Source organism: Tasmannia lanceolata, unplaced genomic scaffold (assembly GCF_043159265.1).
Source record: "Tasmannia lanceolata isolate RefF3 unplaced genomic scaffold, GAP_Taslan_0.1 ptg000018l, whole genome shotgun sequence".
Lineage (NCBI taxonomy): Eukaryota > Viridiplantae > Streptophyta > Magnoliopsida > Canellales > Winteraceae > Tasmannia > Tasmannia lanceolata.
In genome coordinates, this window is record NW_027518695.1 from 52,490,773 (window position 1) to 52,514,249 (window position 23,477).

The 23,477-nt window shown below is 38.0% G+C and overlaps 1 long non-coding RNA gene across 1 annotated transcript in view; it reads left to right on the top strand.

The window, feature by feature from the left end:
- Nucleotides 1–3,785, top strand: part of LOC143851676 (uncharacterized) — a 46,679-nt gene extending 42,894 nt beyond the window's left edge. Inside the window, exon 4 of the long non-coding RNA XR_013236450.1 lies at nt 3,608–3,785. This is a non-coding gene — a long non-coding RNA (uncharacterized LOC143851676). The remainder of the gene's footprint in view (nt 1–3,607) is intronic.
- The last annotated feature ends 19,692 nt before the right edge of the window (nt 3,786–23,477 follow it).

The window sequence follows — 23,477 nt, forward strand, 5'->3', positions numbered from 1 at the left end:
TGTTATCTTTGAGTAAAACACCCCTCAATGTCCAAGGCATCAGCTGTTCCGTTTGCCTCCTCAGATTAGTTCACTACCAACTTGTTTAGGAATTCAAGACTCTGAATTAACAGACGCTTGGACTGGCAACGAAACATATTAAAAGTCTTAAAGTTCTGCTTCTTTATGGACCCGATCGGCAGCAATTACTCAGAACAGTTATAGCCAGATCTGGTCTATAAACGTTGAACTAGTTCAGGATCACTTAAACGGAGCACAATGTTGCTGCTCTGTTCAGTTTAGAACTACAATGAATAGTATCTCTATAGTTGTGCTGAACTGAAACACAACTAATCAGCATTATTCTGTTCAGTACATGAACAGACCTAGTATAGAACAATGTTGAACAATGTTGGAGTTTTAGAAACGGTAAAATCAAGAGCCAGTGATCATGTTTCAGATCTGATTTGTGATTCAGGAGACAATGTTATAAACTTGTGGTTCGGGGGACAATGTTATAAACTGCAGAAATTTGCAGTTATTTTAATAGGAGCTAAAGGTCCGCAGCTATTTAAGAAATGGACTGTCTTCTGGCAGAAATTTCAGATCAGCATTTGGATTCCGATTCAACAAGCTAACATACAATAAAATCTGCAATCAAATGTCTTTGACTTGCAACTGAACATTGCAGTTACAGATTTGGAACTGACACTTAAATGTACAGTCATCTATAGAGCTATACTTTTTAAACACAACTGCTGACGCAAATCATATTTTCTGATTCAGCTAGGATCGGAACTATAGAAGTTAAGCTAGCATAATAGGACTAACTAAACTGCTTTCAAGAAGTAATTTTGGTTCCAACACACCATGAACAGAACTGAATTGTTACAGTTCAAAATTGTTCTGATTCTGGTGACAGTGAAACTCAGATTGAGAGAGAATCAGAAATCGTCCCTACTAGCTTCCGCATGGTTGATTGCCATCTGTTCTTGGTCCCCACCTGTATAATTACAATTACCTCTTTCATCCCCTTATTTACAAATAAGCCTGCACTGCATACCCTTTTTACACACTCAATTTACAACCATGACAATACACATAATTTACTCTTTAATCCCTAGTGGCCTTCATGCATTGTTCCTTAAGCTTTTCCGACCTTTGCAGGTCATGGGATGCTAACAACTAATATTTGTTTTTTAACAGTAGCCGATTTCATTCAATAAAAAGGGCGACTGAAAAAAGTACGACCCAAAGGAACAAACAAGAACAAAAGATAGAATATAGGAAAAACAAAGCAATGAAGATACAGCTCACTTATGGAGGAAGGAAATCAAAAAGCTCTAAACTTTGTTTCTCTACTATCTCCCTAGCTAATTTATCCGCAATCCCTTTGGTCGATCTTCTTACATGCATAAAAGATAAAGAGGCGTCATTTGATCTATCACAGATCTCATCAAAGAATTAAGCAAACCTCCATGGGGAACATATGAACCTCTAAGCCCTCTAATTACATTAAGGGAATCACCTTTGACAATCACATGATCCATAATCTCCCTTTGGAGATGAATAATCCCCTGATGACCAGCTCGAACCTCCGCTTCAGTTGCATATGTTACCCCAACATGCCCAGAAAAAGCCCACATAACTTCACCCCTGGAATCTCTTAGAGTTCCTCCTATGCCTACCTGCCCCTGGTTACCCATACTAGAGCCATCAAAATTGAGTTTCATCATCCCATGAGGAGCTTGCCATTGTTGTACTACAGCAGACCTATTCTCTACACTGGAACAAATCTCCCATAAGGAAAAAGCCGGTGTAAAAAGGAATAAAGGAAGGGATTTTGCCCAAGCTGTGGTTAAGGCAATTACTTTAATGAAAAGGAAGTGAGATGATTTGGAAATTAAAACTAATAATTTTCTTCTCTCTTTTTTGCCTTTTCCAAGATGGGGTCTACAACATTAGATGGGTTGATGTCCACATCAATACTTGAACAAGTGTAAGTATTTCTATAATCAATTTGCTTCCATCCAATACCCTCTTTGAAGGATAAGTGCATTTTTCTCTCAACAGTCTTGGCAACGACTTCATGATCTTTAGCACTTCTGTCCTCACCTAAGCTTCACCTCCTACATTCTCTAAACATCGAGGTCTCTTAATCCAATATAATGGGGTTGTGACCTCTCGAGCTAAGTCCAAGCCTATCACTACACAACTGTCCTTAGGGTAATCCTGTGATATTCTTTATGCTTTTGGTCCTCTACTCAAGGGCATTGATGTGGTAGCTGTCATGGTCATCGCCTAGAACCATCAACAACATTGGTTCCCTCACCCAGACATTGACCAGTGGCCAATGTCCCTTGTCCTGAATAGGCTTAATAGTAGAGAGGATTTTTTTACCAACCCATCTCACATAGATTATGCTTTCTCCTCTTATCATTGTGCTACTAGGATCCCTAATCCTCATTCATGATGGTGGCTGATGCATCTTGACATGTGGATTGCACTAGCCTAGGGTTAGTGTTAGTGTTTTGTCTTTAGTAATAGTCATTAGTTGTAATTTTCCTTGTAAGTGATATCTTTTTTGTCATTTTACATAGATTAATAATGTTGGTTTTGTGGTTGTTAGTTCGGCTGCCCATTGTAAGGCCAATACTTACCTCATTTTCATATGTTTTTCTTGATTCGGGATTTGTAGAGATTCTTCTTTTGTGTGAGATTTGAGAGAGAGCTTGGCTCTTCTCATTTATTCTCCATGTTTTTCCCTTGAGTTTTTGGATATTGAAAATTAGAGTTATAATATTTTCTTCATGTCTTTCTTCCTATCTTTCTATCATGTTGAATGCAAGAATCCACCAACGACTCTCCGTGCTTGATCTGTTCTCTCGCGTCCCATTGCTTGATGTGTCACAAGCCATCAGTCTGAGGACGAGGTCCATGTGACACTTGCTTTGTCTTGTTACAAAGCAAGTAAGCCTGTCATGGTTGGAAGGCTTAAACCGACGAAGCAGAGTACAGAAGGGAGCTAAGTTCACTAGCACGCAAGAAGCATTGGGGTACAAACAGGCAAACATTAATCTTTATTGATGAATCACAAGTGAAGTACAATAGAATGTTGTAATAGTCTACAAATCCTAAGGGGCTCAGGCACCCGTTGACTAGAATTAAATCCCTGCTAGGATATGCACTAGGAAGCACCACTCGATGGCAAGCAAGCTTCCAGGGTAAAGGGGTGGAGCAACCTACCCCTTTGGCTAAGACTGATTTTCAAAAGTCTTGGAATTACATACTCTTTAAGATGCAATGAGACACTTTTGGGGCCCTTGGCCTTACATGCATATGTGCACACAATACAAGTCATGGGCCGTAGGCCATGCGAACAACGTTGGACGAAATGGCCCGGTGACAGAAGGCACGATCAAGATTCGAATTTTCTGCAAAAAGATCGAAAAAGAAGAAAAAAAAAGAGATCGGTAAGTTTTCTTTGTACATATATTTCTTTTCATGTTTCATGTCAAAATCTACTAGAATTTCAAATTTTAAGAATGGAAAAGCAAGAAAAAATCAGATCTGTTACATATCTAATCTGAATCTAAGAAAACCAGTCCAATCTGGTTTGATTTCCTAGGCATCTAAAAACGAGCTTCGAAGATCAAACACACTTGCACCAGCCACCTGCATCAGTGGCCTTCCTCGGGGCACTATTACTTGTTAGATTGTTAGAAGTGCAATCATTATGCTGCAGTTGCATCATCGCTTCTATGCCTACAAGCAACAAAAACATCTAGCAGATCTCAGTCAAACAATTAGGTAATCTTTAGCTTTTCATAGTATCTGAAGCTTCTTCACTTATTAATATCGCTGTCACACATCTTCTTGATGACTTACGTATTTTCTCTTCAATTGTTCCTTATTTTGGTTTCTGCAAAAGATTCATGGGTGATGGGTATTCTCATCCCATACTCATTTTAGTCTTGCCCTTATTTGTTCTTCCATTAGATCTCTTCATATTTCTTATTTTATGTTGTTCATAGTGTCCAAAAAGTTACTGTTTGTACCTTAGTTTAACTCACAAATTTTCTATTAATTTGACTTTTCTCCTTGAGTTCTTGTGTTGTATTTGTGTATTTGGAAGCTTACTGTCAAAGTAGTGCCTACATAAGCTAGCTTTCAATTCCTAGTGGAAGAAAACGGTCACCCGAAGAACAATCCTTTTGTGCACTTGACGAGAGAGAGAGAGAGAGAGAGAGAGAGAGAGAGAGAGAGAGAGAGAGAGAGAGAGAGGTAAGAGGGTAACTGTGAAGCCCTAGAAATAAATTAGTTTTGTTTACTTCAACTCTTAAAAGATAACATTGATATGCAAAAACTGATAAAAAAGTCCCCAAATCATCCAAAAAGAAAAGGAGTCCCCAACTACTTCTACGCAAAGGTAATTGCACGACAATGTACCCCCGAATCAATAAAGAAGCATTTAAGGGAAATAATAAAAATAAAAATAAAATTTGCTAAATATTGTGTTGTTGCTACTATTCCCCATTGTCCATCGTTGTCCATCGATCGATAGCTGGATTTTTCGATCAAGGACCAATTCTTTCGATTGATGATTTGGCCATTTGATCGATGTTTTGTCCAGTCGATCGAGCTATTGTCAATATCACATAAACAATGTCATATTATGATTCAATTCCTTTGATCTTTGGTGCTTTTGCATTTCCAATATGGTTTAGAAAGTCCTCTTCAATTTGTTCTATTTTAGTCAACCCTCCTTCGAAAGAACCCGACCTGGAGTTCAAAGTAGATTCTCTCCATAGTAAGGAGATGAATGCATAACATGAGTGTCACTAATGTTCATCCTAGGCTTTACACATACATTGTAAGCTGTGGGGCATGGATTCTTTGTCCCCTATTTCGAATCCATGTTGACACGTTTTGACACTTGAATCGGACATGGATTCGCGTGGGATACATCTGGATTCTTCTTGTAGTTGTGTCCTCTCCGAATCCTATTTTTTTCAGGAGAATCTGACACATCGTTCTCCCTTTTAAAATGTGAATCCTATATATTTTCATTTTAAATGTTTGTTCTTCTCAATTGTCTTTTATAAATGGACAACCCATCATCTCTTAATAAAAACCCTAGCGCCTCGACCATCCACCCTCGAACATCGACCCCGTTCCCCTTCCTTCCTCGACTCTCTTAATAAAACCCTCCTCAAATTTTTCATGAATATGTATGTGTGTGTGAGTAATATATATGGGAGCGATGTATCTTAGGTATCCCTCAGATAGCGTATTTGAGCTAGCGACTAGAAATAGGACATCAACCCATCTTGTTTGAGTCATGCAACCCATTCATTCCATAGGACCTAACATGGATAGGGTGTTCCTAAAAAATAGATAGGATCATCCTAACCATTCGCTTTGTAGAGCCACAAAATGGACCTATTTTATATCCGTCCCGTTTAAACCTCCACAAATCAAGGGTTAGCGTCATCCTATGGACATGATTTTTTAGGAACACTCTATCTATGTTAGGTCCTATGGAATCAATACCTAGCATCACCCAAACGACATAGGCACCTACCCTATTTTCGAGCGTAGCTCAAATATGCTATCTGAGGGATACATCAGATAATTATATCTAATATATATCTACATTTAAATTATTTATTTTATTTAATAAAAATTAATCCACGGATCTTACTTTTTGGGGTTTGCCGAATCTGACACCTCGAATCCGTGTCGGATCCCAACATGCAAATCCGAATCCATGCAACATATATTGTAAGCATCATCAATCAACTTTTCTAGCACTTCGCAAGGAAAATGGTACTTTATGGTGATCTTGTTGATGACTCGGCTTTCAAAGCACACCCTTCATGTACTGTGACTACCGCCCTTCTTGCCTACCAACAAAGCAGGCACGACACACACACACACACACACACACAAATTGATGCTTTCACCAATATACTCCTTGTCAATCAAATCTTCTACTTGCCTCCACCATTCTTCATCTTCTTTAGGCGACATCCGGTATTATTGCTTGTCTGGAAACAAGACACCAAGAATGAGATCCATTTTATGCTATATATCTCATCGTAGGTAAATCCAATTGCAAACCATTTGGAAGTACACCTGAAAACTCTTCCACGATAGGTTTAGCATACTCCAAAACACTAGAAACGCCATCACCACTTTTTGAGTGCGTTTAGACACTAGAGCGAATACAACATCATTGCCTTTCAGGGATTGTTCGAACTCAAGGCGAGACAAAGCACCATACGTAAGGCACTTTCTAGTCACCTTTAAATGGCACTTGTATGAACTTCTTTTGATATATTAGAATAAAGGATTCAATGACGATTTCTTAATTTGAAATAGCATTATAATTTGTTTGAAAATCTTTCATTGCCAAGATATTCCATTAATTTTCTTAGTATCTGAAATACCTTTTTAGATTGTTGCAGGTGGTTCTTCTGGGCAATTCCACTAGTTGATAAGCCCCTCTTGTTTGGGTTGCTCCTGTTACTTCGAGATGTCAATATAATCAATTGAACCTGACTGACTCACTGGGTCTACTACTTTCGGAACTGGAGCTGTTTGTACTAGATATTGTCAGCCATTTTTTTGTGATTTCATTGTACTCTCTTTTTCAAAATATGGTGTATAGTTGAGAGATCAATCACTGTTCACTCATTGGCAGTTCCGATGAGGAGGTGAGTTTAGTGTGTGGCACATCCTTGGAGGTTTTCTGCTAAATAATCAGGGGAAAATAAAGACATGATTATTGCACTGAAGAGGGCATTTCTGAGACTAAAACAGTTATGAAAAACATGTTTTTAAATGAAAAAATCAAGTGACATGGAATTTATGGTCTATTTTTATCTAATTTTGATGTGCAAAGTTGATGGATGTTAAAGGACACTTCTAGCATTGTTTACTTTCAAAATTTCCAGCAAGAGCTATTTTGAGAAGCTTGATATCTTGCTAAGGAAGAACAAAGAAACTTATAAAGATTATACCCATTTCTGATCTAGTTTTACACTTTTGCTGGATATAGCCTATACTCTGTAGCAAATTTCATCAGCATCCATTTCAGAAGTTTTTTGAGAAACAAAGGAATTCATAAAATTAATTTTCGTTTTAGTTCAATTAATTGAAGAAAATATTTTTCTTGAAAATGCAAGCAGTGTTTGAAGGTTTCATATGCTACTTGAATTGAAAAAAAATGATAATACACAAATATGCTGTATCTTAAACTGTGATTCTGATTTTGAAATCTAAATATCTTGGTAAGAAATGGATGAATTTATGCGAGTCTTGTACTGTTTTATCCATCAGAGAATTCCAAATCTGAGCCTTCTGAATAGGCCACCCTTCCATAGTCATATACTCATATACTTATACTCCTACCAGGATTTAGCCAACACACTTTGCTCACATTGAAGAACACAGCTACTACATTACGACATGTGCATCTGATAGAAACAGCTTTAGGCTGATAGACAGAGATGTTCTATCATGGATGTAAAATATAAAAGCTGTTCTCCCACTGCTGGAAGAGACAATCCACAAAATTCAAATACCAAAACTCTCCTTAAAGAGGGTGAAAGTGTGTTCCACTTGGATCATAGTTTTAAATCTCCACGGTCATCTTCAACTGCCCAGTCGACTCTCTTTTTCTATAGCCGTGTTCTTGTTCGAGTCGATCTTTTGCCTTACAAATTCAATTAAAACTTCGTTCACTCTCTCGAGTTATGACCAGGTCAATCGGTGCATCAACCGGGTACTTTGACAATGTTTTGACCCTCTTGTGCATTTGAAAACACTGCTTTAATTGTTCTTAGCAAAGATATAGTTTCCCTTTATCGATTTCCTTGTATAACTGATGTGGACTATGCCCCCGATCAAAGTGATTGGGTATTGTTAGCATAGGTAGTGATAGTACTTTTTGTTATAGCGGGGGCATTCTTGTAATTTGTTAATAATAGTGTAGCAATTAGAGGCTACTATGGTAATTAGAGAGAATAATGGAGGGGAAATTGTAGTGACATTTTATTGTAATATGGAATAGGAAAGAAGTGAATTGTACAAAGAAGAGGACCACAAAGGAAAGGCCCATACTCTTCAAGCATGACACATGCCCACTTGTGTAACTAACCACCCATGTGATTGGGTGATAAGTGTCCTTGGGACCACTTACAAGTGGCAACCAAGGAGGATATAATCTCTCTCATTATGCCAAGTGTCCTAGAGACCACAAGAAAGAAGAGGACAAGTTTCAACACTTATTTGGCTACTAGTCCAACCCTCTCCCCATAAGGGTCTACTTTCCCACTCTATTTTACTCGGAGATCGAAGTAGTTAGTTGATCTTTCTTTGAATTCTCCTAGTAAAGCTTAGGAAATCAACTAACAAATATCGAATAGGTTATTCTCAGAAATGCTAAGCTGGAAATTCCCGTGTGGATACCTCGTAGATTATAGATCCAACTAGATCTTAGATCTAGCTAGATCTGCAGTCAATATAAGTTTTTTGCCACTGTTGCATTCAAGAGTGACTCCACTCAATAAGTTCCCCACTGGGAAACTGGTTAGCTTCTAGAATTACAGCAAAACCTATTGATCATTTCGCTTCAACAGTTCCTCTCTGTAAACTGGTTAAAACCAAAGATCTCAGCCACCGAAGTACCTTAATTCACTGATCCAGAGACTGAAGATAGATGATCTGTTTTCTTTAACAAGTTATTGTAACTTCCATCAGCTTCATCATTGAGCGTTGTTCAAAATCTGACGAAACTCGTCTACAACTTTTCTCCTTTCTGTTAGTTTGATTTTCGTGTGCCTCTCAATTATTAGCCTACCAGGATCAGTGTCAAGAAGAATTGAATCTTTTGAAACCTGCAACAACCTTACTATTTGAACTTCAAATAGTTTGTGAATCCTTAATCTGATCTGGTTGAGATCTGTTGGAAACTTGTGTTGATCCAGGCGTCATCGGTTGATCTTGAGTTTTCACCGATAACTTCTCAACTATCCTTCCCTGAGTTGCTTGCTTGTTCCTTTCCTACCTGAACCACATCAGCCAAGACCTTGTGTCAGTTACAGAAGCAACAAGTCTGGCTCAAGCATCTTCTATTCCTACATCTGAAGTTGATATCACATATGTAGAGACTGATGGTGAGGGCCCACTTAAGGATGCGTTGACAGAGCATATAGAGGATCCTATTTATGTTAAGGGCCGAAGAGAGGTTGTGGCGTCTACTACAAACGGGGATTCATTTGAGGCACCAATAGAGGAGCCTATTGATATAATGATTCTTTGGATATTCATGATGAGCAGGAAGAGTCCGTTAATCCGGACGAACGTGAGACAAAGATCGCAGTGGATGATTATGGCGAGGCAGTGGACAGATTTTCACCAACAAGAGGTACCTTGGACTTCGCCTTGGTAGAGTTGGACTAGTTTATTGAGCTGAGCTTATGGTAGATGGGCAAAATACATATCGATGGAGACAGATAGGAACTATCGCCAAGATAGGCAAAATACACATCTGCAGAGACAGATAGGAACCATTGCCATTTAGATTGAGATGGTGGTGGATCCTTACACAGAGATGTCTCCTCGCAAAGACAAATGGGCCGTTGGTGAAGGGCCTTGCCTTGGCTACTTACATCTTTGACCCCGGCATCGTAGTTATGTTGCCTTTGGCTTGTTAGTGAGAGACAGTATCCTTGCCTGCCCATGACTTGAGCCTACACCTCCAATAGAGGAGTTAAGCTTCAGGACAAGCTCTTTTTAAAAGGGGGCGAGGGGAAGTTTGATATAGACCAAGTCCCTAGTTAGAGCTTATGGGGCGGGGCCTCTTTGATAGAGTAGGGGTAATTAGTTTGCAGTTTGCTTGTATTGATTAGGGGTATTTTATAATAATTGTGAGATAAGGGGAATATGTGTAGTGAGGACAAGATTGTAATTAGAGAGAGAAGTGTGGGAGATTCGGTAGTGAGGGAATGTTTGTAAATTAGAAGAATAGAAGAGGTAAAGGATGTGGGCGATGAGGTCTGTATTAGAAGCACGAAGCGGGTGCGAGAACTGGGGTGAGGAAGCGTAGGGGCCAAGAAGAGTTTAGGGTTGGGAGTACCGTGGGAGCATTTATGTAATATTTTCTTTATATGATTTTCAAAATTCAAGTACATAAAAAAATAGTAATTTCTAACTGTCTTCACATATATCTTTCAAATTTTAAGTATGTCTAAAATTAATAATTTCTAACGATCTTCATTTTGTACCATCTTTCCTCGTGCCTTCTGAAGATGCCTTTGGGCTTGCTCCAATGAAGTACTTTCAAGAGTTAGAGGAGTTTGATACACGGAAGTTGGTGATAGTGGACTGATGGTTAATAGGAGTAGCTTGGGAGCACCATGGGAGTGGTTCCCGTCGCTTCGGGAGTGTCATGGGAGCGGCACCCATGAGAAAGGTTCTTGCTTCTAAGGGATGGGACCACACCTTTGTCACTCGGAGAGCTCCCATGCTTGCACAAGACAAAGACCACTCAAGGAAATTTCATGGGCCGCCACTTGTCAGCTGATCCACAAAATTAGGGGGGGGGGGGGGGGGGCGGCGCTGCAACAAACAAGTCATTTGAAGACACATGGCAGCGAATGCGACAAGTGGCCTCTACGATTGCCAATTGTCCTCAGGACCAGTGGAACATGGGACACATGCAACATCTATATTCATCTTTTTTCCCTGCTTGACAAGTGTCTATGAGGAAACAAGACACTTGACAAGTTATCAGCCCATCAAGGACCTCAACCCTCTACTATAATTTGGGGTGAAGTCCTTGCCATCCAAAAAATAAGTGCTCTCATTTCAGTAGTTTTGAAGATGAAAATTTGAAATGGTTTTGGAAATTTGGAGGAAGGCTTGGACAAATTCCAGCCCCCCTTTTCTTGTAGTTTGTTTGTTTTCCTATGGACTTACTTTTGAATTTGCAAGGAGTCCTCTCGGCTTGTAAGATTCCTTTCCCATCCCTCTACCTGTGCTTCAAAGGATTATAATGGTGAGTGTTCAGTGTAAAATCCGGCCTTCAGCTGTAGCCAGCCGACCTAAGCTAGCCAGAGTGGCCTCTTTTAGAGATGAAAAACTTTTGGCTTTAATTGTGTTATAAATGACTTTCATTGTGAATGGTATTGATGTCCTCTTTTATTCAATTGGGATTTTAGCTTGGTAATTTGTACTTACTTGGCTCTGAGATGATAGCTAAGATTTCAATATAGTATAGCAATGGGAATCTTAAGACAGAGTAAGATCATTTTGTAGGAACATATTTTTTTCAATGATATTGAAAGATTTGATTTAATAAGCGCAAACACATCTTCTCATATCTGAGAAAGATGATACATCGAGTTTATATTGTATTGAAGGGAAAGTATACCCTGATTGGAAAGTGACCAAAATAACCTTAATTCTGATACATATGACTATATGAGCATAAATAGACCCAAGAGCTCATAGATGCATAGTTTGCTTTTTATTCTATGTGAAATCGATGGGTTGAACTTTGTTTTAGGTTACCCATCCATATATGCCGGCTATGTTTCCTCCCTAGAAGAACTGTGCCATCATAAACACTTACATGAATTATCCATTCAATTTAGAGGTACTGTTCCCCAAGATGGCTTCAGAGGTTTCTTTTGTGGGACTGGTGCAACACTTTGCCGTGAAGTTTCTTTCTATGTTGATGGAATGAGACTATGCAGAAGCCAAAAGTATGAAGATTATCTTGCATGTAAGTGTTGTACATTAGCTTTTTTTGTGTGCAAGATGGCTTGTCTTCTTTAATCATTGAATCTAATTTACCAGATTTTCCATTCCATTTGTTGAAGTGTGGCTAGTTTTGTGTTGGAATTATGAACAATCTTGGGTTCCGAGTCAATCAACCAACTAACACTTAGATTTCACTGCCCCAAATATTTGTTGGCTATAAAGATTACAAGAATTTATTTGTTTAAACTTTTCACATGTGGTTGCCGTGTTTCTCAGGTTTCTTGCAACTTTCTGTTGCATTTTAGCAGAAAATGAGAAGCATGCCTTCTTGGACAGATCCCAAGTCACAATAGTACCTTCAATTGTTATATTTGCTGGTTAGGTAAGACATTACAAGGCATACAAAGTACCTCCCAGATGGCCTAAAACAGGAACAAAATGCTTCTAAAGCCTCAGAATCATGGATGAGTGTTTCATCATTGTGTAGAAATAACAAAAACCCTCTTCACTGTCCTAAAACATTGAAATCTTCTTACTGGATTAGATCTATGGAGCCCTCCTAAAACAAAAAACCTCCTCAATCTCCCCTAACATTGTTGGATTTCTTTTGTGAGAATACTCAGTAAATGAGAAAGATCTCATCTTTCTTCAATTATAATTTCTCGAGTAGCTGCATCTGGGTAGCTCAAATTTCATGTTTTGCTCATCTTATTTGCCATGCCGAGTGTTTGAATGCTTATTTGTTCTTGTATGCTGATGCCTCAAGACATGTGATTCTGGTAAACTACACACTTTATCACCAATACACTAAACTATTCTCTCAGGGTATGCAAATAGATGCTTCAATTATAAGGTCAAATCTTACCTTTAACATGCCATTGAGTTATGCTTAATAGTAGCGATTGTGTTCATGTTCTAATGATTTTTGTATGTTCTATTGAATTTCATATACGTGCTACACCAACCTCACGATCGGAGCAGGTTAATTCTCGCATCAACTTATAGCTCAATTGGATGGAGGTGAATACCTCTCCTTTGAGGTCAAAAAAGGAAAAAATTTCTCCATTTGCCGAATGAGTTGCAAGTTTTGTAGGACTTATGCCACTTCATTTCTAGGACTTCAGATAACCATGTGAACAAATGACTGGATGTCATTAGTGAATATCTGTTTTGGGAACAATGTTTCCTAAAGGCCACAAAATAGGAAGGTCAAGTCTCAATTCTGGAGACCATTATACTGAAATTAATTTGGGGAGTAGGCGAGTATCTATGGTTGGGCTAGAATCTCTACCTCATCTTCTTGCTATTTCGCCACATAAGTTTTTTGCACTATGCCTGTGTAGCATCATCGTTTTACAATCTCAATTTTGCATGCTCTCTGTCCTATGCTTTTTCATTTACCTATATATAGCATCATGATTTTTCATCTCCAATTTTGAGTGCTTTCTTTATGTGCTATTTCAGTTATATATCACAAATTAAGTGAGATGATACGGTGGTTCATTTGTTGAAGCTAACATAGTCCATGCTGTTGCCTGTTCTGCTTCTCATTTCTTCGAGTGTGAGAATCACAAGATTTTATGTTATTGATAGTGAATGCACCATCATTTCAGTAAAATATACTTAATGGTCCACAACCAATGGATTTGCTGTTTGTGGATAACTCCACTCTTTTCTGTAAGGAATACTTCATCGCTTGACCCAGCTAGTAATTGTTGTTATTATTGGTCACACAACCAAATGATTTGCTGTAATTGTTCATTTTTTCCCTTCTTCTTCTTCCTCCCACATACAACAAATAAACCCTAAATAATATGCAAAAATATATTTCCGTTATCATATGAAAGAGAAGTAAACCGGAAAAAACAACCTAACAATCTATCAATTTTTTTTCTTCGTCTTCTTTCTCCCACATACAACAAAGAAACCCTAAATAATATGAAAAAACAGACTTCCATTAACAGTTGAAAGAAAGGTAAAAAACCTAATCTAAAAAGTGCAAAACCCTAAAACAAATCTCAAATAACAGTGGAACGGCTTGAAAAACCTAATCTAAATACAGCAATACCCTACTTTTCACTTTCCTCGGAGCTCCAACACGCTGGCAAGAGGAGTGGCGGGAGGAAGACCGTGAAAATAGTTGGAAAAAAAGTAGAAAAGTAAAAAGTAGAAGAAGAGCCGTGTAGCATAAGTGAAAAGGCATTTTGGTCATGGTCCATGTCAGAATCTATACTTTGTCACCCATCGGATAGGTTTTGAAAACCTGGGATCCCCACCGTTCAAAATTCTAGTGAAAGTTTGTCCCCCATTGTTCATTTTCCCTATTCTAAAAGAATAGGAATTCAAGTGGGAAACGATTTCTCACCATGAAATCCTATAAAATGGAAGGAGTGGGTTGGATATGCAATTGTATTGCTCTTAGACGTCCATCCTCCTCTACTACATACACAATTCCCATTTCCCCTCTCTCTCTCTCACTTCTAGTTTTGAGAAAAACAAAAAGGGCGAAAGGATTTCAACATACACTTGGGATTGGATCTCAAGATCGGCTCTCAATATCTTCATCCTTCAATCCGTGCAACTCAAGGAGCCACTACTACAACTTCTAAAGAGTTTGTGTTTCAGAAACACCAAACACCAAGCGGTGAGTGGATCAAGTAGTGCTTATCTTTTCGATAATCTTGGGGTAAAGTTCTCTTAAACTTCTGAATTTCAATTTGTCTGGAAGAAAAAAATTTGTTTTATGTGATCGAAAGATTCTGCCGCGCATAATTCTTCCCATGCCACCTTCCACCCTCTGCATTGTAGTGAAGAGAAATCAGACAATTTATTATCAGAAAGTAATACAATTCCAAATGATAAATGAAGTTCAATGAGAATTGTTGTACTGATAGATTTCTTAGCATAGATAGCTTTGAAAGTTTTAATGGCAACTCTCCTATCAATGCATTCGAGGAAAGATGATTGCAAAGAAGTATATCAAACAATAAGATAGATATAGAGAAGAGAAGAGAAGAAATAAAAGTAAAAAAGGAAGGTCAGTTGCATCTTACTGTCTTTGAGGAGGGCTTTTACAAATGCAAAATTTCACGTCTAGGTTCATTTCTCTTGTTGGCACCAAGTTTCTCTAAAAAGGAAGCTAGCTACATCTTACTGGTTTTGAGGAGGGCTTTTACAAATACAAAATTTCACCTCTTGGTTCATTTCTCTTGTTGGCACCAAGTCTTTCTTCATTGCACTTGTTGGCCCAAATTCCTCAAGCATAAGTACTTCCAAAATAGGTATATGAATGTAAACCAAAACTGAAAAACTAAAATCCACACTAATATAGAGCCAATATTCCTTAAAACACATGAAGAATTCACAATTCAAATATATTAAACCACCAAACAATCATCTTATACATATTTTAACAAAAAAAAGCTAAACACAAACACCAAAACAATTGATAGTCAAAGCCAATCAAACACCACACTCAAAACCAAAATCAAAACTCAAAAAATAAAAAAGTACGACTCAACTACTTGGATTACATTGAACCTGCGAACAAAATAAACCAAAAAATATATATATCGATAAATAATTATTCATGTCAATAAAGGCTCATCATGCATCAATAAGTAAATGAACATTACTTAAAAATGCAAAAACCCAAGCGACATTTGCTCCAACGACATCTCTTATGGTTTTGAACCTTCCAAACGGTCTTACTTCATCATGAACCAAGGGTACTTTAATAGTGACTACACAGAATCTATGTCCGAATGGTGTGCCCCCAACTTCTGCCATTGGATCTTCTGTCTAAAGAAAATATTGTGTGCCACTTCCACATCATGTCGTCTGAGGCCCATCACAACAACCTGAGCAATTGAGGGTATATGATGATAGTTATTGAAGATAATTAATCATACTTGTCAAGTATTGACATTATTCTAGGTAAAAATATCAACATATATATCTCGATAGGGGAGGGAACTGCGTGACTTGCAGAAGAGAGTGGTTTATCTAACCATCGAGTAGCAGCGTTCGGAACTTACCATATAATAAGATGGGATTTCCTAAGGACAATCGCATATGGCATTTCATGGACCGGGTGTTGCATGACAGAGCGGCCACTTAGGATGAATTAAATGAATAAGAAGAAAACAGAGCCTATGTGGTTGCTCTCTCATGCAACCGCCAGTCCTCGAAATGCCTTTTGTGATGGCCCCTAGCAAATTCCTAATAAGATAGATGCATTAATCAATCTGTAAAATAACAAATTTTAAACTTAATCATACTAAACATAATTAAAATATTAACTGATTGTTACCCCTAAAATTCAACAGAATGTTTGCCCATTGTTCTTGCATCAATGTGCGCTGCTATTCTATCTCATTTGTCTTTTGAGCTTCTGCGGCCTTTCTCTATCACTCTATAGGGCTCCATACTCGGCCATGTCTCTCCTCTCCCATAACCTGAGAGAATATATCATCTCTTGTAGCTGCTCGTCGAATAGGCGGGATGATGAGTCTGGTAGTCCATGAACTAAAACTGAAAATGAAGAAACCTGATGTCAAATTTGTCTAGATAAACAAATTAGTGTATGAAACTTAAAATGTATATAGTTTTACTTGCGAGCTCACATGATAGTATAATAAGGCTTTACTTGTGAGTCTATATGATTGTATTAGTGGAGCCTACTTGTGAACGGTCAAATGAGATGGTGAATTAGGCTTACTTGTAAAGGCTACATGAAAGTAAACTAGGGTCAATATGTGAAACCTATTGTAAGTAGAAGTGCATCTCAAATATATAATACACTTTTTTATCGTTTTGTAAATCTCAAATACATAAGTTGAAGGGTCTGATATAAATGCAATATATTAGATTGACAATGATATGTGTAACGACATATTTTTTAACACCTTCATCAATATATCCATATCAAAGGTACCTCGTTGCATATATATGTCAATGCATCAATTGACACACCCCGATTTATAAACTGTGAGGGGCCTACTCTGGATGGGATCTGGCCCTTGTTATGGCTACGCCATGCAACAAAATCAACTCTCATCACGATTCTAACGTTCCCATGTGAGAACCTAATTCGTTGCTTCTTTGTTTTTTCACTGCCCACTAACAACCCCATTGGAGTATGAGAATTTTTTGGCGTGAGTAGATTTTGATACATGCTCCATCGTAACTAGGCCTAACAAATAAATTATTTGGATCATTGAACGGGTTCCACTTCACCTACTCATAATTTTTCTTTAAATGGTTTGTCTGTGCATCATATAGAAACTCTCCAATGTACGGTTTGCAAGTTGTCTCAGGGAAAAAAAATGCAAAGAAACCTTAAAATGTGATATTTTACGTGTAGATTTTTTTCAAGGAAAAACACCGGCAACAAAGGTATATTAAAAGTGGGTGGTCCAACCATTCGGTGATCAAAACAATCTATCTATTGGTGTCGGTTGATGCTGAAATCTGGACTTGAGCCTAGGTTGAGCGTTGTAGATGAGCTTCGCTGTTTAGGATGACTTGCGATCACTGAGAATTCATTAAAGGGCCCGGTGTTTGGACACAGGAGCACGCTCTGATGCTCAAGTTAGAATGGAATACCAAACAGTTTAAATTAAATGCTAAAGGCAGGGAGAGCTTGAAGAGAAACAAATGGTGTGGTTGTGTGATGCATACTTTGGAGTTTGGTCCCCCTTTGAGAGACTAGTCCCTGGTAGTTGAAAAATTAGCTTTAATGGAGTCCTTGTGATTGACCGACTTGTCTAAGAAGTCGGTTTCCATACATATCCTCGCCGCGAGCTAGGTTTCCTATTAGGGCACGGGTTCTATGATTTTTTTCTGGAAGAGGTGCGAAATGACTCTTGTGCCCTCGGTTGCCACTATGTGAACCTGAACGATATGTCTAGTTGACCGCATACGCGGTCCTAGCCTCATGCTGAACAAACATCCCAATCAACAATTTTTTAGTAGGTCGGATCAATGGATTCTATCATATGAACATTGCACATTAAAAAAGAGCCTAAGAGACACCGTCTAGCAATTTCTTTCTCTTAACTCTAGGTTTGCAAACTACACATCTTGTCCATAAGATTAAAGCCTATGAAATCAATAGTTTAGGCATCTTTTGTTTTGGATTTTGAGAATTGACTGAGTCCAAAATTAATTATCGAACTAAAATTTTAACTCCATTCTGAGTCCAATAATCTGTTTTCGGACTCAACCAATTCTCAAAATCCGAAACAAACAGTCTAAATGCGGCCCAATAAAACGAAGAGGCTAAAGTCATTTGATCAAGGTGGGGTCGGATTGACGGATCCTATCACATGAACACATGTGGTGCTCACTTGGAACCTCCATTGATGAATATATCTTCATCCTCATCAATATTTCTAAATACTTCGAAGGGCGATGATAATTTTGCACCACTCTTGGATAATTCACACCCCTTTAACGGGAATCAACGTCAAAAGCCATTAAAGTCTTGCACATAACCTTCTTTTTTACGCTTTTTGATGTCAATTCATAGTAGAGGGGTGCGAATTATCCTAGAGGGGGTACGAATTTATCATCTCCCTACTTTGAATCTTATACTCTAGTTGAATTAATTAGTTGTTGCAGATTTTGCATCTCTCAATACATTTCTAATGTCAACTTTGTGGTTATCTTATGCCCTGTTTGTGTTGGATTTTGAGTACTGATTGTGGGTCCAAAACTGATTAATGGACTAAAAATTAAACATAAATTTGAGTCCAATAATCAGTTTTGGACTCACAATCGGTTCTCAAAATACAAAATTGAGCCTCAGAGTTCTAATCTTGTTTTGGAGCTTCTCGATCGATCTGTACTTTTTTCCAATGTGTGGTGCCTCAGTGGCTAGAACACGTTAATCAGGAAGAATAATTATCGCTTCTTTGTCTTTTATGTAGTGTGGGCACAATCAAGCGTGCTTTTCATTAAGTCTGCTACTTTAGTGTGATGCTCCTTGTCGGCCATGACCGTAAGTACACAACACTTTTCAAGTCTACACAAGAAGGGCTCTATTTGGTTGCAGGCTTACCTAGTAGATCAGTGGTGTAAGTAGTCAATAAGGAGGAGAAGAGCCTAGGATTTACCTGGAACTTACCTCGTAGAATATTGGTAGTAGTTTTTGCTTGTCAACCAAGTAGAGTACTGGTAGGAGGTGTCAGTACCAATATATAGATAGAGAAGAAAGTAAAAGAGAGAAAGAGAGGAAAAATATAATTCCCATGTGATCATCATAGCCTGGAAAACTAAGCTAAGTTAATTGGGAGTGATCGACTAGTCACAATGGGGCCCGCTTCCCTTCATGTCGTGCCATAATCGATAAACAAAGATGATCCCATACATCCACAGACTTGACTACACCTCTCTCGAGTGTACCCTCAAAAATAAGTTCTCTAACGACTGGCTGACTCTTTTTCCATGACTTTCTTTTGCAAATTTAATATTTCTTTTTTTTTGAGGAAATTTTAGAACTTGTTTGGTAAGCATGGAAAATTGTTCCTTGGATTGGTTTATTGTTTTTCTTTTATGATACTTATGAGCTTTTCCGTATGTCCCAACTGCCCTTGCAGACTTTGGATACATAAACTATCAAGATCAATCTTCTCATCAAAATCAGGTCACATATGGGGACTTGCTTCTATTATCTAGACCGTCGATTTGAAGGGCCACGAGGCTAGGCCAATGGTTATGGTGTCATGCTTATGGATTTAAATTCCGGTTTCAGTCCATTTCGGCCGAAATTTTGTTAAAAAACTTAATTAATCATTTAGGCAATTTCTATAATTTCAACCAAAATTTTGAAAAAATATTAAATTTCTTTTTAAAATATTAAATTTCTCGAGATTTCGGCTGAAATTTCTGAAATTTCCAAAATTTTGGGAAATTGCGAAATTTTGGTTAAAACTATGCCCATGCCAAACATTAAGATTAATGCCTAAAAATCAACGACTTAGCTTTTCTTGGAAAGCCCTAAACATGATTGATTTAAAAAAAAAAGAGTGTAAACATTATCAGGTTATAGAGTAGCTATTATCTTAGAGTTCTAATCTTGTTTTTGGAGCTTATCCATTTGATTCCAGTGTTGATCCAAGTTTTGCCCAGTTATTTCTTGTGACCAGGGATGAAACTCGTACTAAGATTTTTTCTCTCTTTTTCCATCGCCAAAGAGATGATCCTGCTTAGCAAAAGACTCCTAAAACTGAGTGTATATATGCTCACCCCCTCTTCCTTTTTAGATTGATATGGGTACACCTTGTCCTGATATTTCACATCCTTTTTGATTGGTTTTGAGATAATAAAGGGTTGAGGTGCAACTCGGGTTAAATTTCTTAAGATTCGGGTTTCGGGATTGAATCCGGTCTCGAGACATTTATTTGATTCTGGGGATCACTTGGGTTCTGCGGAGACTTCAAAATGTTCTGCGAATGGATAATTTCCGGAATTTTCAGGTTCTTCTTACAATTGGACCTCGATTTTTCAGGAATTTCAAACTTGGTTTTCAGGGCACTTCGAGAATCGGTTTTAAACACTTCGGGAATCGGTTTCAGGAATTTATTCAATTTTTTGGAAATTGAGGAAAATTGGGGGGAATTGGGGGTCAGGTCAAAATGGGGTGTCTACACTACCTTTTACATAATTTTGAAAATGCCCTCTCCTAAGAAATTATAATCTACAAAAAGAGGCATTGTGAAGGTTCTTGTGGTCACTTTGTACAAACATTGACACAAAGTTGCCTTCTAAAAAAACTGTGACACGCTCAATTACCAAGTGTGATAATGAGGGTGATTACTAAAGATAAGGGCAAAAATTATGGTGATTACTAAAGATAAGGGCATTTACAGAATTTTGTAAAAATAAAGAGCTCAATTATAATTTTTACATGGGATTTGCTAGCTTCCATAGCAAAAGGCATTTCGCAGATGGCCTGTTGCATGTGAGACCAGCCACATCATGAGTGAAGACAAAATCTTCTGAAAAGTGAGCCGGTGTGGCTGGTCTCCCATGCAACAGGCCATCAGCGATACGCCTTCTGTGATGGATGCTAGCAAATCCCTTTTTATACGACTTCCTTATAAGAACCCTTTTATGATTGGCAATAAGCTTAAGTTGAACCCTTGACCTTAAGGTTGCAACCCTTATGTCCTCGACTCTTTACCAATTGGGAAAGAGACCTCTCTCTCTCTCTCTCTCTCTCTCTCTCTGACCTAGTTCATGGATGCAGGTTGTGCAACTTCTCAAGGGTGAGGATGGAACAGTGGAGGTGATGGGAAGAGAACATAAGCCTGTTGCTGTTAAGGCACTTCTTTTAGATGCTTTTGACTTGGAAGACTACACTTGTTCTAGGTATCTCAGTGATCTTAATCGTTACAGGAAACTTGCTTTAGAATAGTGACCCCCATACTTATTTGAGCCTGTATTTTTACTAGGGTTTTTTTTTCTCTTTCTCAAATGTGAGGTTTTTCCATATGCCCCTAAAAGAGTATTAAGCATCATGGATGGGGCCCATGTTCAACATTTACCATCTAAAATTAGTCTTCAAAAATAGAAGATTAGTGTTGCATTTGCCATTCTATCTTACTGCTTTTATGGTTAACTTTTTTGTACCAAGTTTTCATGGCATGTGGCCCACCATCTCCACTCAAACCCATGTATGTAGTGGGCCCACTATTTAGTTACAATTTATTAAGGAAAATAAGTACATTGTACTAACAATATATACATGTTAAATGGAGAAATACGCGCAATTTTCTTAACTCTTCAAACAAATTCATAAATATGTCCTAGAAGCATTCGTCTCACCTAATAATTCGCAAATCCAATCTTCATAACTATAATACATTAAAATATGAAAAATCGCCGAATAAAATTGAGCAAATTTTCTGTAGGCAAAAAAATATAAATGTTTTTCAAACTGGAAGTAATTTGAATTGAAATTTGTGTGAATTTGATTTTTTTTTAATTTAAAATAATTTTTATTTTATTTTATAACAACCCGGAGAAAAATCTTGCTCCGCAGCTGCTGGCAATGCCTATGCGTAGGTGGCATTCGATCGGTGGGCCATAGCATAGATATAAGGCCGATAAAATGGTTCCAGACGTTCAGTTGTAGACTTTTTTGGGTATGGTTAAACAAGCGGCTTAATACGTCTAAAATGCATTTTAAACACGTTTAAAATGCTTTCCTGAGTTTTTCTTTTCTTTCTTTTTTTTTTTTTTTGCTGTAAAAGTTTTAAACAGGGTACTAAACGGAAAACATAAAACATGATTTTTCAAAAAAAAAAAAAAAACACCTTGCTGAATATTGTCGTGAAATATGAATAGAAAGACCAGGAGATGGAGGGATTTGAGAGGGAGTGATCAATGCACGGGAGGACAATGTATTCGAGAATGTAAAACACTATCTACTTCCTGGGCTCGATCCCTTCTCAAGTTTAGATTTGTACCCGCTTATGACCTTTGGAATGGATGGAGGGAGGTCTACTCCAGCGTTGAGAGTGTTAAGAAGGGTTGCCCTCAATGGTGTCCCCCACCACCAGGCTTCCTAAAAATCAACTTTGATGGATCTAGCCTCGGAATTGGTGGTCTTCTTCGAGATGAGATGGGAGCCGTGATTTGGGCTTTCTATGGTCCGATGGGCATGGCAGATTCTAATGAAGCAGATATCAGAGCGGCTTTGTGGGGAATCAGATTAACTGAGTCTCTTGGCATGGCTAAGGTGATAGTGGATGGGGATTCACAAAATGTCATAGCGTGGACGAAGGATAGAAAATCTTTCCCTTGGAGATTTGCCAATTGGATCAACGAGATTAGAGATCGAATTGGTGGAGTGAAAGTTGTATTCCAGCATGTCAAAAGGTTGGCGAATTATGATGCGGACGGTCTCGCCAGAGGAGGTTTTGTCAACCCTCTCAGTCAGCTTTTTCTTTTGATGTGCTTTTTTATTTCAATATATCTTACCATTCAAAAAAAAAAATGAGGAGTATTTTTCTAGTGTACTGTAATACCAAAAGATTCATAAGGCCTCATTAGATCTTTGCTTCTTATTAAGATACAAATGAAGAAACTGAAGTAAATCTTGAGAGAACGAAACAACAAAATTAGCAGACAAATTGGAATTCCATGGAGACTCATGGAGTCTCAATCTCGCTTAGATTTGAGAGAAGAACTAGGAAAGAAAATACTTTGATTTTGGCAAAATAAAAAAAATTAAAAAAGTACAAGAACAAGAAAGATGACAGAAGAAGAAACTCCTTTTAAATTCTCCCATACAACTTTTAGAAACCATCTTCCAACGGGCCAACCTATTGACTGCTACCACAGTTGACAGTACACAGTCAAATGAAAGGGCCATGCACCCGTATTTATGTGGAGGATGGGTGAATAAAGAGTTGCCACTTGTCCACTTGAGGTGGTCCCAAGTTCGCTTGTCACCCTCTCAAGCGGGTGGTTAGCTACCCTGATGGTCCCAATAGCCAAGTGTCACTCTTGGCTTGGCCCAATCTTGTGGTCCCCCTTGCCTTCACATTTTGTCAGAATCATGCTTCTTACCTCATTTATGAGAATTATTATTTTTATTTGTTAGAAAAAAATCATCTTCTCTGGTAATGAAAATTTTTTATTCTAGAGTATAATTTGTGACAAACCTAATTTTATAGAATGAAAACATGAACTTTATAATTATGAAAGGGAAATGT